Source organism: Psammomys obesus, unplaced genomic scaffold (assembly GCF_907164565.1).
Source record: "Psammomys obesus unplaced genomic scaffold, mPsaObe1.curated_primary_1811, whole genome shotgun sequence".
NCBI lineage: Eukaryota > Metazoa > Chordata > Mammalia > Rodentia > Muridae > Psammomys > Psammomys obesus.
The window spans coordinates 7,421,947-7,437,200 of NW_026586463.1; positions in this window are offsets into that span (position 1 = coordinate 7,421,947).

Genomic DNA, 15,254 nt, shown 5'->3' on the forward strand with positions numbered 1-15,254 from the left:
TTTATTTATTTATTTATTTATTTATTTATTTATTTATTTATTTATTTATTTATTTATTTTAGTTTTTATGCAACCCAGGGCTGTCTGTCCATGGATAGCAGTACCCACATTTCTCTGGGTGCTCCCACAATGAAATGCCCGGTCCGGCAGGCTAGTCCTTAGAGGCGTCTCCTCAGTTGGTGTTTCTTCTTTTCAGATGGCTGTAGCCTTCACCAAGTTGACAGAAACCTAATTAGCACAGCATGTGTCTCCGTAGTAGAAAATAGAGTCCTTTAGATTTGTGCGCAGGGTCATACTATAGACCTATTTCTACTTTCCTGAGGATCTATCACACTGGTTTCCCTAGTGGCTGCACCAATTTCGACTCCAACAGGTTGTGAGGGTTGCCTATTTGCCACAGTCTCACCAACATTGTTTTCTTAGTCTTGGCTATTCTGAATGGAATGAAATAAAAATCTCAAAGTAGTTTAATTTGCATTTTACTGACGGTGTTTTGAGTTCCTTGTATTTTTAGACTATGATCCTCCTCAGTCAAATTTATAGCTGGTGGAAATTTTCCCCCCACATTCCGTAGGCTGCTCCTTCATTAAGTGAACAGTTTCCTTTGCAGTAAAGAAGCTTCGTAGTTTATAAGGTCCCACTTACTGATTGTTGGTCTTCTTTCCAGGGTGACCAGAGCCCTGCTCAGAAAGTGCTTATTTGAATCCGTTCCTACACTTATTGACGTTTCAGAGTTTCTGGAGTAACATTGAGATCTTTGATCCATTTGCAATACATTTGTGTGCAAGGATCAAGTTGGGCTCAAATATTACATGTAGATATTATAAAAGGAAAAGATGCTCTGTTTTTTTCCTAATGTATGTTTTTGCTATCTTTGTAAAAATCCAGGTAGCTGTAGATACATGGCCTTATATCTGAGTCTTTAATTCTATTCCCTTGTATGTTTTGTGTCAATACCATGCTGCTTTACTGTTATAGCTTTATGGTACAACTTTAAACCTGGTATCATGATGTCTCTAGGACAATGTTGTTTTTTCAGGATTGTTTTGATTACTCAGAGTTTTTTTGTACATCCTTATGAAATTTAAGATTAAAAAAAAGTCTGTAAAGAATTATGATGGAATGTTTTTATTGTGAATTGCATTTAAATTGCTTTTGGTAGAATGGCCATTTTTATAATCTTAATTGTACCAATCCATGAGCACTGGAGGTCTTGCTGTGTTTTGGCATGTTCTTCAGTTTCTTTCTCTATTGTGAGATGGTGTTTTACATAGCCAGGTTGGCCTCAAACTCATGATGTGGCCAAAGATGATTTTGAACTCTTTACTGATCCTCCTGCTTCTTACTGCTGGATCCTGTGATTATAGGTGTGTGTTACTATGCCCAGTTTATTTGGTGCTTGGGACTGAACCCAGGGCTTTGTGTATGCTAGGCAAATTACTTACTGAGCCACAGGCTCAGCCTTCCAGCATAATTTAAATCTTGTTTTCAGGATTTAATCATCTCTACTTCTATATTTTCTTTCTTCTAAGACACGCTTTTTAAAAATCCATATTTCAGTATCTATGAAACTAAGATGCTTAATTCAGTGACTGTATTGGAGTTCATTGGCAGCAGTTTTACTTTTTCTTTTTCTTTCTTCTTAGTGTTGTAAAAGTTATCAGTGCCCTAGTTTTCATAAAGTGAAACATTTTATTCTTATCTTCTAAGGACAGATAATGTAAGGTTGTTTATGGTGTCAATGACCTGGAACATTTTATGAAGTAAACATTCCCGAACATTCTGAGCTTATGTCTTTTCTATTCCAATGTTTTCTTAGCCTACCTTCTAGCTCATTCATTCATTCATATATTCATTTATTTTCAAATATTAGTGGGAGCTGAAGATCTAACTGGAGTATAAGTGATTTTGAAATATGTACAGGCCTCTCCTGTGGTTTTATGTACATGATTTTATACCTGGTCTGGCCAAGACACCTTTTGATAGCGATGCTTGAAGAATGAGAAATTGAGGGACCAGGAGTAGATTCAGGGCTTTTATAACTAGCATGAAAGAAACTGCCTGTGTTCAGCTTTTTGTTATGCTAGGCTGTTTTAAACAGGGCTGGCAGTGTGGGAAACCCAACTTGAGCAAAAGAATAAATTTTTGTTTACCTTAGAAGCTGAGTAAAAACAATTGTATCAGCCTGGGCTTCATAGCAAGAGATGCTAGGCCGGGCTATGGAAAACCCTGTTTCAAAAAAATTGTAAAATTTCTTTCAGTGTATGGAGGGTTTGGTCACTCTTGGAAAGAGAAATTGGATTAGAGCTAGAAGAGGTCTTTTTTTGGCCTCATGGAAGAAGGTACTAGCCTTTTTTTCTTATTCACTAACTAACTAAACTAACTAACTAATTAATTAATGAGGCAACCCCCCCCCCCCCATAGCTATCAACCTGCCTTGGCATATCAACTTGCGGTAGGCCTAGGAGAATCTTTTCCTGTTGCGGCTAGACAAGGCAGCCCAGTTAGGGGAATGGGATCCAAAGGCAGGCAACTGGGGACTTGCGTTTTATAGTTTTTGCCATCTCAAGTAGGGACAACAGAAACATCAGAAAAATATGGAGAACTTAACTTAATGGTCGGTTCATATCTGGGCCATGATTCGTGCAGAGAAAACTAACCAGTGTCTGCAGAAAACCGGGTAAGACTTTAACTGTGCTCCCGAGTTTTGTATGTCCTGTCTTTTCCTACAGTCTCAGAGATGCTGGAAGGGCACCTCAGATGGACAGGACTCCTACTGTTTTGTTTGCACAGTGGTGGGAACGTGAAGACTCTGCTTTGTGTTCTGCCCCAACCACTGGTCCAAAAAGTGAAGTCACAACCAAGGGCAGATCAGCTGACAATATTCCCATGCTCTAGCTAACTGGACGTAGCCCATTCTAGGCCTTTTGTCTGCTCTGGGTCCCTGTTGAATACCCCTTGGTAAGCCACTGACTGGGACCCACCTGCCAGCTATCAGCCCGTTATGGAGTTGTCGCCAGCACTCCATTCCCTGTGCATACATCCTTTCCAGCCAGTACCTCCAACCCACTGCCTCACTGCATCCCAGATAGTCCTTCCTGCTCCCTGAGTGTAGACGGGCTCTGGAAAATCCTCCAGTCTACTGAGGACTGAACCCAGTTTCAGGGCGCCAGTCACATGCAGCTTTCCTTGAATTCCCGCAGCCTTACGGCATCACAAAACATTTTAGTTCATCTGATAGTTGTTTTTTTTTTTTTTTGTTTGTTTGTTTGTTTTGTTTTGTTTTTCCTGTTTGGTACATTTGCACAGTAAAATATTTCTGTTCAAGTCATCATGTGGACTCCACCCTTTGATTAAACATGGACCAGGCTGCTGCTGGTCCAGAGTTGTTTCTCTATCCGTTCTCCGATCCCAAAGATGGTGTCCAGGCACACGGAGTGAATTACTTTATTCTTTGCGAATTATTCTTTATTCTCTGAGGTTTAAGAGATGTTCTCTACTTCCCTCGGTGTCAGGTGGGTAGTTTGCTCAGCTGCTTTTCCTGGACACTTCTGAGATCTTTAGTATAAACATCAGAAAAGGAGACACATAAAGGCATTCCACCCATTGCCATGGAAGGTGCATAGACGTGCATGGAAAGAGTGATTTTGGAGTCGAGAAAACAGCACAGGTTTTTTTTCTCTGGGGGAGAACAAAAACAAAAACAAAACTACCATCCTAATGATGATCTGATGGGTTGACATTCTTTTTGTGGAATTCGTTGGGTCAACCAGTGCTGTCTCTATTGTCTGTCCATAGAGATGCCCAAGCATGGCCATTGCAGGCTGTTGACCAGAGTTAGTTGGCTGTCCTCTGGCACATAATTGCACTTTATCTTCCATACCATTTGCTAACTTTATTAAACCCCCAAAAATCTGTTCACAGCATTTGTATTGGATATCCATTCCTAAACTCATTTGTGCTTGCTTACATTAGCCTTTGAGTTCCTAATAGATTAAAACTTCATGGTTTCAAAAGCAACAATGAATGTTTGTTAAACTTTCTATGTGTCTCTGGGTCTAGGATTCTGTTCAGCTTAATTGGCATAACTGTCTTGTGGAATCTCTTGGCGATTTCGACCAAGTCAGTCACTGGGTAGTTTTGCAATCCCCTGAGCACTTGACTGGGGCTGATGGAAGTCATTCTACTATGATTCACTCTCCCAGTTGATAAGCTGATGGTGGCTCTCAAGCAGGAGGCCTTCGCCTCTTGCCACAGAGTCATCTCCATAAACTGGCTAAGTGCCATTATGACATGACAGTTGGCTCATCCCAAAGCGAGTCATCCTAGAGGGAACAATATAGAAGCCATGATGCCTTCTCTAACAGCATCATAAGTCACGTGTGGTCATTTCTGAGATGTTCTGTTAGCTATTCAACTCAAACCTAGTCAGCATGCCAGGCGACTAAAGGCAGATGTATTTCAGAGGAGGGCTGCCAGAGGCTGCCATGGCATCCGGCTAGAGCAGCAGTTACACCTCTGACTACCTCACAAAAACTCACCCAGAGACCACAAAAATCCCTATGAAAATATGAATGCAAAAATACTATTTCTATGAAAATTAAGATAAAAACTTAGTTGAAAACTTGGTGAAGGTGAATGGATGTAAAAAAGGCTGTTGAAGGAGCAAGCTGAGGGTAAAACAATGGTAAGAGATTAAGGCTGTTTTTGTGAAAATATGGACAGGCTCTGTTGCCAAGTGGCGTGAACTTTATATTTTACTGTAACGAAATGATTGGTAATGCAAAACGGCTTCGGGCTAACCGCAGCTTCAAGAGTTAGGAGGCAGAGTGAGCTTACCCCAGCGTGAGGCTGTGTGCTCATCAGTGTGAGTGACAACTTAACCCTGCTGTCCTAAAGGTAATGAGGGTGAATAGCACTTGATGGGGTAACATTTAAAGGGAAGGGCATCCCATAGGATTCTAGCATAGGATAGTTTCTGCAAAAGTGCTTTCTAAAAGAAAAGTATAGGTGAGATTTTATTTAACAGCTCAGAGGCATTTTATTTCGAAAAGCCAGCTTGTGCACAGGCTAATAGGAACTGAATGTACTTTTTTGTTTGGCTGATTTCAGAGCAGAGTCTATCAATGACCTTTTTTTATTATTATAATTTATTACACTTTATTCAATTTATACCCCAGCTGTGACCCCTCCCTCATCTCCTTCCAATTCCACCCTCCCTCCACTTTTCCTCCCTATGCCCCTCTCCTAACCCACTGATGTGGGGGTCCTCCTCCCCTTCTATTTGACCCTATCCTATCAGGCCAATCAGGACTGGTTGCATTGTCTTCTTCTGTGGCCTGGCAAGACTGTACCCCAAATGTTCAACATCCTTAGTCATCAAGGAAATGCAAATCAAAACAACCCTGATATTTCACCTTACACCCATCATAATGGCTAAGTTCAAAAACTCAAGTGACAACACATGCTGGAGAGGATGTGAAGAAAGGAGAACCCTCCTCCATTGCTGGTGGGAATGTAAACTTGTACAACCACTTTGGAAATCAATCTGGCGCTTTCTCAGAAAATTAGGAATAGTGCTTCCTCAAGATCCAACTATACCACTCCTAGGCATATATCCAAAGTATGCTCAACTATACAACAAGGACATTTGCTCAACCATGTTTGTAGCAGCTCTATATTTGTAATAGCCAGATCCTGGAAACAACCCAGATGTCCCTCAATGGAGGAATAGATACAGAAATTGTGGTACGTTTACACAATGGAATACTACTCAGCAATTAAAAACAAAGAAATCATGAAATTTGCAGGCAGATGGTGGGAAGATAATCTTGAGTGAGGTAACCCAGAAGCAGAAAGACACACATGGTATATACTCACTCATAAGTGGATATTAGCCATGTAATATAGGATAAACATACTAAAATCTCCTAAATACTAAAATACTCCTAAAGAAGCTAAACAACAAGGAAGACCCTAGGGAAGATGCTCAGTCCTCATTTAGAAGGACAAATGTGATAGACATTGGAAGTGGGAGAAGACAGGGAACAGGATAGAAGCCTACCACCGAGGGCCTCTGAAAGACTTCACTGATCAAGGTATCAAAGGAGATGCTGAGACTCATAGCCAAACTTTTGGGCAGAGTGCAGGGAAGCTTTGAAAGAGGGAAATAGAAAGACCTGGAGGGGACAGGAGCTCCAAAAGGAGACCAACAGAACCAAAAACACCTGGGCGTGCCCTGGGCGTTCTGCAAAGATTGATACCCCAACCAAAGACCCTTCATGGAGAGGACCTAAAACTTGGGCTCAGGTGTATCCCATAGACTCAGTATTCATGTAGGATCCCTAGTAAGGGGTGCAGGAACTTTCTCTGGCATGAACTCAGCGACAGACTCTCTCATCAATGACCTTCCTGTAGTTTCCTCTTCTCATCAGTAGGGCTAACCCCTACTGTTGCTGTCTTTTGTCATTTGGGGTTAAATCCTAGAAGGCCTACAAATCCAATGACAGCAATTACCCATCCAGCTCTGTTCAGTTCACTGCTGTGGCCCTGGTCTGTGCTGTGCAACTTCATATCCACCTCTGCCCTGGGGCCACATTCACCAGCTGCAAGAAAGCCTTTACGAGAAGCAGTGCAGCAAGCACAAACACGATAAATTTAGTTATTTCTTTTAGAGTCACCGTAATATCTATAGCGTCCTGCTAGAATAGAAATGTGTTTTCGATATTGGAAATCGACAGACTTTATAAAGAAAGTTTTTATCTCAAACCAAGTTGGTTGGTTTTTGGAATTTGGGCCTATACTGTCACATTGTTGCTTAAAAAGTGATTTCAGACAGTCATGGTTAATACTATTGTCTCTCAAGCATATCATACAGTGGGGCTTGTATTTGGACAGGGAACAATAACTTTGACTGGAATTCTACCAAGTTATGGTCCTCACTGGGGAAGGTGGGTGGGATTACCATTATTCCCAGGCTGAGAAACGGAATAGCTGGAAGGACCCTTTGGTAGCCCAGGCTGGCCTCTAACTCTCAACAATCCTCCTGTTGCAGCTTCATTAGTGCTAGGATTACAAGTGTGAGCCACCACACCCAGCTTGCTTCTGTGTGCTATTTGGAATTGCAGACTGAGCTGGAGCATTTGAGTCAGGTCTCTCCATGTGGTCCCAGTATTGGTGTCAATTAGGGCTTCCCTACAGCACATTGGATGCCTTCCAAACTCCTTAGCGCTGAGGAAACAGAGTAGATGGTAAGATGGTCATGCAGATTGCGAGATATTAGTGTAGCCATCCTGGACTATGCAATCCTCTCTGTACGTCCTCTCATGCTGACGGTGCAATGGCTTCCACATACGGTGAGCTTTAAGGACGGAGAGTCATGCTTTTACCATAGGACTTAATAGCAAAGTGAATTTTATTCATTTTTAGAAAGATGAAATATAATGGCATGTCTTATATAGCGGAATTTTTTTTTTTTTTTTTTTTTTACTGGAGTGAAATGTGTTAAGGAGAAGATAGCCCAAACAATAGTCCAACCTTGGAACTAGGTATGCTGGAGAAACGTGTAGGAGATTTACACAAGGCTTATCCCATTTCCTGGGGGTTTTCACTCATTAACTCAGTAGATGCTAATGATGGGCATATTTTTAACATTGTAGGCTGATGGTGAGTAATAGAAAACTGACCATGATTTGGTAAATTCTGTTAGTGGAAAGGAAAACTCCAGAGATTGCAGTGTGGGACACCAAGAAGTTTTGTATGTATTTTGTCATTTATCTTACCAGCTCTTTATCAGTGGTAATATTCCTCCCTTTCCTCTACCTTTTTGACTCACCTTTGCTATTTTATCTTATGCATTAATGGGTCCCAAATTAATGAACAAAATGAATTTTTCACAATAGTTTACTTCATATTTAGATCAGAGTCAGACTTTTAACTTTTTGGAAATTATAACCTCTTCTTACTTTATTATATATATATGTGTGTGTGTGTGTGTGTGTGTGTGTGTGTGTGTGTGTGTATGTATCACCTTCTGAGTCCATTTAGTGTTGCTAAATGGCCCAGTTATACATACATGTGTTTAAGGCTGACTGCTTGGGATTCATTCCTGAGAAGACTGATTCTCCCTTTCTGAGCAGCCATTGGCCACCTGTAGCTCTTCGTCTAGAGGTGGGGCCTTGTGAAATCTCCCCATCTGTACCAGCAGGTCAACTGGAGTTGTCACTGTGCAGATCTTGTTTAGGCAGCCACATTGTTGAGGTTTCGTGGATGCAGCTCTTTCTTTTTACCGAAGATTTTGACATGATTATAGAGCAGAACTGAACACTGGTGAATAAGACCATATGGCCACAAGGCCCAGAATATTCATGATCTGTCTCTTTATAGAAAAACTTCTGCTATAGGAAATCTTGAGTCTTAAAGTTAATCATGACTATAGTTTATTAATCATTTCTCAGACAATTGGAAGTGCTAATCATTTATAAGATGACAGAGTAGTGGGATATTTGGTTTGGTGATTGATTAGAAGATAAGTAATGAATAATGTATAAGTCACATATATTATAAATGAAGTGGATTGATCTTAAAAGAGGAACTAAATGAAGAGATATAATTAAATCCACAGCAAAACGTGGTGAACAAAGTCCTAAATTTGATCTTATGTTGAACAAGAAGCTGAAGCAACAGTCAACAACAGAATAATAATGATCAGGTAGAATGATTACTCTGTGAGAAATCATGTTTTGTTTCAAACGACAATTTTTACTAAGTATCTTAGATGACAATGAGTAATACTAGAAATGGCATATACATTTTATGATTTCTCATTTTACCTGATTTTAAAATCAAACATCAGTCTTGATTTATCAGACAAAAAACAAACAAACAAAAACAAAAACATCTGGATATTTAAATTTGGGGCCAGAGAAATGGCTCTACCAGGGAAGAAAGGCACTTGATTACCTGAGTTCTCTTCCCAGAAGGGAACTGATTCCTGCAAGTTGTCCTCTGGAACACACACACACACACACACACACACACACACACACACACACGCACACACATACATATGCAAATACAGGATGTTAAAAAAGCTTTCTGGGGGCCTTGAAGAGACTGATACCTCAACCAAGGACTATGCATGGAGAGGACCTAAAACCATGGCTCAGCTGTAGCTCATAGACTCAGTCTCTCAGGACTCCAAATGGGGTCCTTAGTAAGGGACTTTTTCTAGCATGAACTCAGTGGCAGGCTCTCTGATCACCTCCCCCTGAGAGGGGGGTGCAGCCTTGCCAGGCCACAGAGGAAGACAATACAATCATTCCTGAGGAGACCTGATAGACTAGGGTCAGATGGAAGAGGAGAAGGACCTCCCCTATCAGTGGACTTGGAGAGGACCATGGGAGAAGAAGAGGGAGGAGGGGCGGGATTGGGAGGGGACGAGGGAGGAGGCCACAGCTGGGATACAAAGTGAATGAATTGTAATAAGTGATAATAATAAAAAGTTAAAGAATATAAAAAACAAAAAACTTAAATTTTTTATTTATATGATATAATGTGTGTGGTGTGTGTGTGTGTAGTCATATATATATGTGTGTGTTTATGTTCAATGTGTGCAGATGCCCTCAGTTACTGGTGGCTGTGAGCTGCTGATGTGGGTTCTGGAAACTGAACTGAGGTCCTCTGGTAAAGCAGCAAGTCCTCTTAGCCACGGAGCTGCTCCGCCAGCTTCTCATAACGCCTCTTAAACAGCACTTACGACGGCTGAATAGTGGTGCATATGCTGCAGCCTATCAATGCGGACATTTAATTTATCTGGGTGAGTGTGTGGCACAGGAATAGCACAATAAAACTGATTCCTTCTGCTTCCAAAACCGTAAGATGAAAGCATTATAGTGCTCAGTGTGTGACACAAAGCTGAAATGAAAAGCGTGTATTTCAGCACTGTGGTATTTTAGAAACTTGCAAATAGAAAGATGTGATTGAGAAATGTAAACGTGCATGGTAACCTAAAACAAGATAATGGAAACGTTTGTTTGTTTTGGTGACCACAGAATACTACTTCAAGTTTGGCATTTTATTTATGTAGGTCAATTGTCAGGATGTGTTATGACGATAGCACAGACAATACAGTTTTAGGTAGGGTAAATACAGTTGTATTTATGAAGTTTAATTGAGCCACGAGTGTGACTGTTTTCCTCTTAATTATAAAGGGTCTGAGTGCTACCACGAGGTTCTGTCATGTGTGTGTGTGCACACAAGCTCACACTAGGTAGGCAGTAATGAGACTGAGTTTAATTTATAAATGGATAAACAATTAAATGAATTCCGTCTTTCTGAAGAGAGAAGTCAAGGAAAGTTAAAATGCACTCAGTTTCACAAAGCTTCCATTGTTCAAAACACTTTTCTCACTACTTCTGTTCTCAGGCTTGAAGGTCTGTGGTGTGTGTGTGTGTGTGCAGTGTGCATGCACAGTGTTTGTGTGCCTGCGTATGTATGTGAATGTTTGTGTCCAAGTGTGATATTAATCAGTACCATTACTTATTTCAAAATTCCTTTATCTCTCTGAGAATTCCAATCTCTCCTTGAAGGGTTATAGAAATCCCCACTACTGAGAACATCCTGAAGAATGGCCTCAGTGGGGCACACTGAAACCGGTTGGGAGACTAACACTGAAGAGGCTTAGGAACTCAATGGGAACCTTGGCAGAGGAGGGCACAGCTGAGGACACAATGCAAACAACTTGGTTCTGGATGTTCCCGCTAACATGGTCACCATTATCCTTGCTGGTACTGGTTGGCAATCTGTCATTTTCCTTAGATGCATCTTCCCTGTCAAGAGTGGTTGTGCAGCCATGTGCCACACAGCAGACACCAGGCTGTGGACATGTATACATCCTTTAGGACTCAATGTACCTAGAATCCTGGAGCTGGGTCTGACCATAAGCACGGAACTGGGCAAAGAGAGCATTGAGTCTTTAAACTGTGCTTTATTTGAGAGCTGGCAATCTGGGAAGGCTGAGGGTTGACATTCCTAAATGTGCCCAGCCCCTCTCCAACCATCAGGCCTTATAACAAACGGGAAGACAAGCAGCTAAGCATCCTGACATTTACGTGTATGTATCCCTGTGGGCAGGTCGGCGGTTCCTGGTGCTTCTCTCTGTATTACCACTGCACTGCACTGCTCCCATCTCTCTCAGCACGGCGGGATTTCCATCTTCTCTGGGCCTGCACACCCTTGGTTTCCTCTGGGGCATCACCAGGATCAAAGATCAAGTCGGAACACAGCCCATGTGGGTTTACACTGTGTAGGTGCAGATCCTCTGTGTACATTTGAAATACCAATGTACCCGTGTGATATATAATGTAAACGTGTTGCTTTAAAAAAAAAAAAAAAAAAAACCAAACACCTCAATTGTTTGATTTTAACCAATAAAAACTCAGGAGCCAGAGGCTGTGGTGAACACCTGCTAGCTCAGAGACGCATCGGAATCACCCAGCTGACCTTTCTACTCAGCTGATGGCCCAGAAGGGAAAAGCCTCTTCTCCTTCTCCACACTGTCTAAAATACCTTCTCTCAATTCCTCTCCTTTCTGCCCCTCGGCCTAGGGTTAACTGTATTTGATCCTGTGTAGAGAAAACTCTTGGATTAAAGGTGTGTGCTAGGGCTGAGCCACACCAAACAAGAATCCACTGTACCTAGTACCGGGGTCACACAGGTTGCACAACCAAAGGCTTCTCCTCAAACGTTGCTTACAAGTTTATTTAAATTAAATGTCAATAAGATGGACATAGTCTTTGAATTCCGGTTTCACTTAAAATGAGAACATATGGTCTACGTAATTTAAAGAATGACTACTTAAAAAGAGGCATTTCTTCCAAATGCCAAGTAGAGTGATCAGGGAACCCCTTCAGAGCGTTGCCCTCTGGCCCAGTGCTCCAGAGCAGCCCAGCAAGGGATAGAGCCGCAGCTACTTGGGAAATTCCGTTTCCTGTGTTCTCAGGTGGGAGAGATCCAGGAGAATTAAGAGCTGAAAGACACACTTACTCAGCATTCATCTCAAGTGTAACCTTTTGGCTAACTTGGCAAAGGAAGAAAAACAAAACCTACATTATTTAAAATTAAAAAGCAAGCTCAAAACAAAATCGAGAAAGCGGATGTTCTGCCCTGTTTTGCTGAGGGAACCAACGACCCTCAGCTCCGGGGGGGCCTTGTATCTGCTGACACTACCGCTGCAGTGAGCTGAGGGGAACCCGGGGGACACATTTCTCTTCATTTTCATCTCCACGTATGCGCAGGAATAAGACAGGGGAAAAGCACAAGCCAAATCTAGTCATGGCCGCCATGGGATAATTGGTGATAAAGTGCGGGCCCATCTTATTTTCGTTCTATCAAGTCCCTTTCTAATTGGGTGTCCTTGAGCTCAGCGCTAGCTTCTTCGCTTTCTCTTCTTGTTAAGATCCTCATTCAGGGGCAGGGCAAGGCTACCCAGGAGAGTGATCAAATGCGCAGGCAAGTATATTTTAGCGTTATCAGCTTATTACATTTTTCTCTTTTTTTGTCATTTCCTGCTGTGTGATGGGAAGTGCTGATTTCAGACCAATTTTGCAAACACAGAACTCCGCTTCTGTGAGAGCCCTGAAGTTCTTTCTTTGATAATTAGTCTCCCGCTCTGGTCAGAGCCATTAAAGCTCAGTATAAATTGCCAACACTTGAGGATGTGACAAGCGGAGCACCCGCCCTTGGGAGCTTCCACAGTTGCTTCTGAATTGCTGTTTTACCTTAGGTTTACTGAAATCATCTGGACTTGTTAGAACGCAAGTCTCAGAGTGTGAGATGCCGCTGACGCTGCGGAGGTGTTGCTGGAATCGGGAGTCAGCGGGGCTGAGGCATAGTCTGGGAATCTGCACATCCAACCAGCCTGGATGCTGGGATTTGGGTGTGAGAAGGCCCCCGACGGCTAAGACACTGAAGACTTGCTGCTCCGTGCAGCCATGTTGGGGTGGATAGTACTTTGGGCGATGATCGGCCGTGTTGAATCTGATCATACAGATGTGTTGGAACACAGTCCAAGAATGGAGTCCTATGAGGAGAATTCTGCTAGTGAGAAAACTCCAAGGGGGGGGGGGGTCGTCTGTTGACCTCAATTTCTTCGAGACACGGAAATGTTCTAGGAATGTGTTTTCACGCCCCTCTCAGGTGTAGTGGATAGGAGTGAGTTTACTTCAGATCATTTATTACAGCTGGTTATTGACCTTTGTTTACATGCCTCTATGGAAAAATGTGTTATTGCCGTGTGCGGCTTGTCCTTGTGGTTGTAAGCTTTACTCGGGTGGCTCTTCTTAACCCTCAGAGTACAGACTGTATAAATCATCTGAGGTCCTGAATTAAGTTGTCTGCTTGATGAGAGTTTAGTTGTCCTCATTTTCAGGCTTCGTTCTCCCAGGTCCCTTCGCCTCTAGAGCAGATTCATCTTTCTGGGCTTTCGGGATGTGGTGGGAACTCTGGGAGGTGGGGGCCTAGTTGGTCTGAGCCTTGCAAATATTGTATGTTGTTCCCTATTTTTCCATCCCTCTTCCATGACTTTCTGCCTCACCACAGGCCCAGAAATGACTGTCAAGTGACTAAACTGTAGTCTCTGAAGCTTCTAGGGGAAGTAAACCTTGCCTCCAAGGTTACTTTCATTTCTTTCCTTTTTATTTTAAAAATTTTTTATATTAATTACAGTTTACTCACTTTGTATTCCAGCTGTAGCCCCGTCCCTCATTCTTTCCCAATCCCACCCTCTCTACCTCATCTCCTCCCATGCCCCTCTCCAAGTCCAACAATAGGGGAGGTCCTCCTCCCCTTCCATCTGACCTTAGCCTATTAGGTCTCATCAGGACTGGCTGCATTGTCTTCCTCTGTAGCCTGGTAAGTCTGTTCCCCCCTGAGGGGTAGGTGATCAAAGAGCCAGCCACTGTTATCCTTACTAAAGAACCTACTTGGAGACTGAGCTGCCATGGGCTACATCTGTGCAGGGGTTCTAGGTTATATCCATGAATGGTCCTTGGTTGGAGTATCAGTCTCAGAAAAGACCCCTATGCCCAGATTTCTTGGTTCTGTTGCTTTCCTTGTGGAGCTCCTGTCCTCTCCAGGTCTTTCATCTCCCCCTTCTTTCATAAGATTCCCTGCACTCTGCTCAAAGTTTGGCTATGAGTCTCAGCCTCTGCTTTGATACCCTGCTGGGTAGAGTCTTTCAGTGGCCCTCTGTGGTAGGCTCCTGTCCTGTTTCTTAAGGTTACTTTCAAGCAGGTATTTTTTGTCACAGCAACCCAAAGTTGACAAACACACCAGATCATACAGAAGCTGCTGGTCCCGGAAAATACCTAGAGAGTCTCTGCTTGGGACAGCTGTCCTGAGATTGAGGCTCAAAGGGGTATGTAAAAACCCCAGGGAAAAGTCAGGCTTCCCTGGTTGAATTAATACTTGTTAAATATCACAGGATACATATGAGGGAGGTATTTAAAGTTTACCTAGAATTTTATTAGTAACTGTAAGACAACATTTCATTTTCAATGTAATTTTTATGATCCTACTCAGCGTAGTTTAACAAAATCCCCCTTTTGTGTAGAATATCAATCTAATTGTGTTTTGTTGACTGTAAAGTTGAACTTCATTGACAATTGTGAAATAGTCCGAAGCAACTATTTTGAGAGAGAGAGAGAGAGAGAGAGAGAGAGATAGAGATAGAGAGATTGATTTTAAAATAGAAAAGACATGAGTTTCAAAAAGAGTTCTAAGTATGTTGCAATAGCAAGAAGGACCTCACTGTTAAACTCCGTGAATAGAGCAGGCTTCGCTTACATTTTAAAACATTCTGTGTAAATGGCCAGAGCTGCTTTTATTAATACCCATGCCTTTCAGGATATATGTAGCCCTTCAGACTCGGGCCCAAGGGCTTGGCTTAGGCAGCCATCTTGGACTTGTATCTCAGCCCTGTCATTTAGGCGAATTATTCACGGGCTGTGAAGAGCCAGTGTTGGGTTTCACTGGTAACTCTATTCTGAATTTATTTCCATCTTTATCTCCTGCGCTCTCCTTTCTTTGACAGTAATTTGCTGTTTTTCTTTGTGCACCTTGAGATAAATGCCTCAGTCTGACTTAGGTTTTGCGTTTTCTGATGATGTGTTTATCAGGCCACACATACTCCTTTCAGACTGCATTAGAATCTTGGTGTGCATCCTTCTGACAAGGCAGCTCTTAACATACTCTAT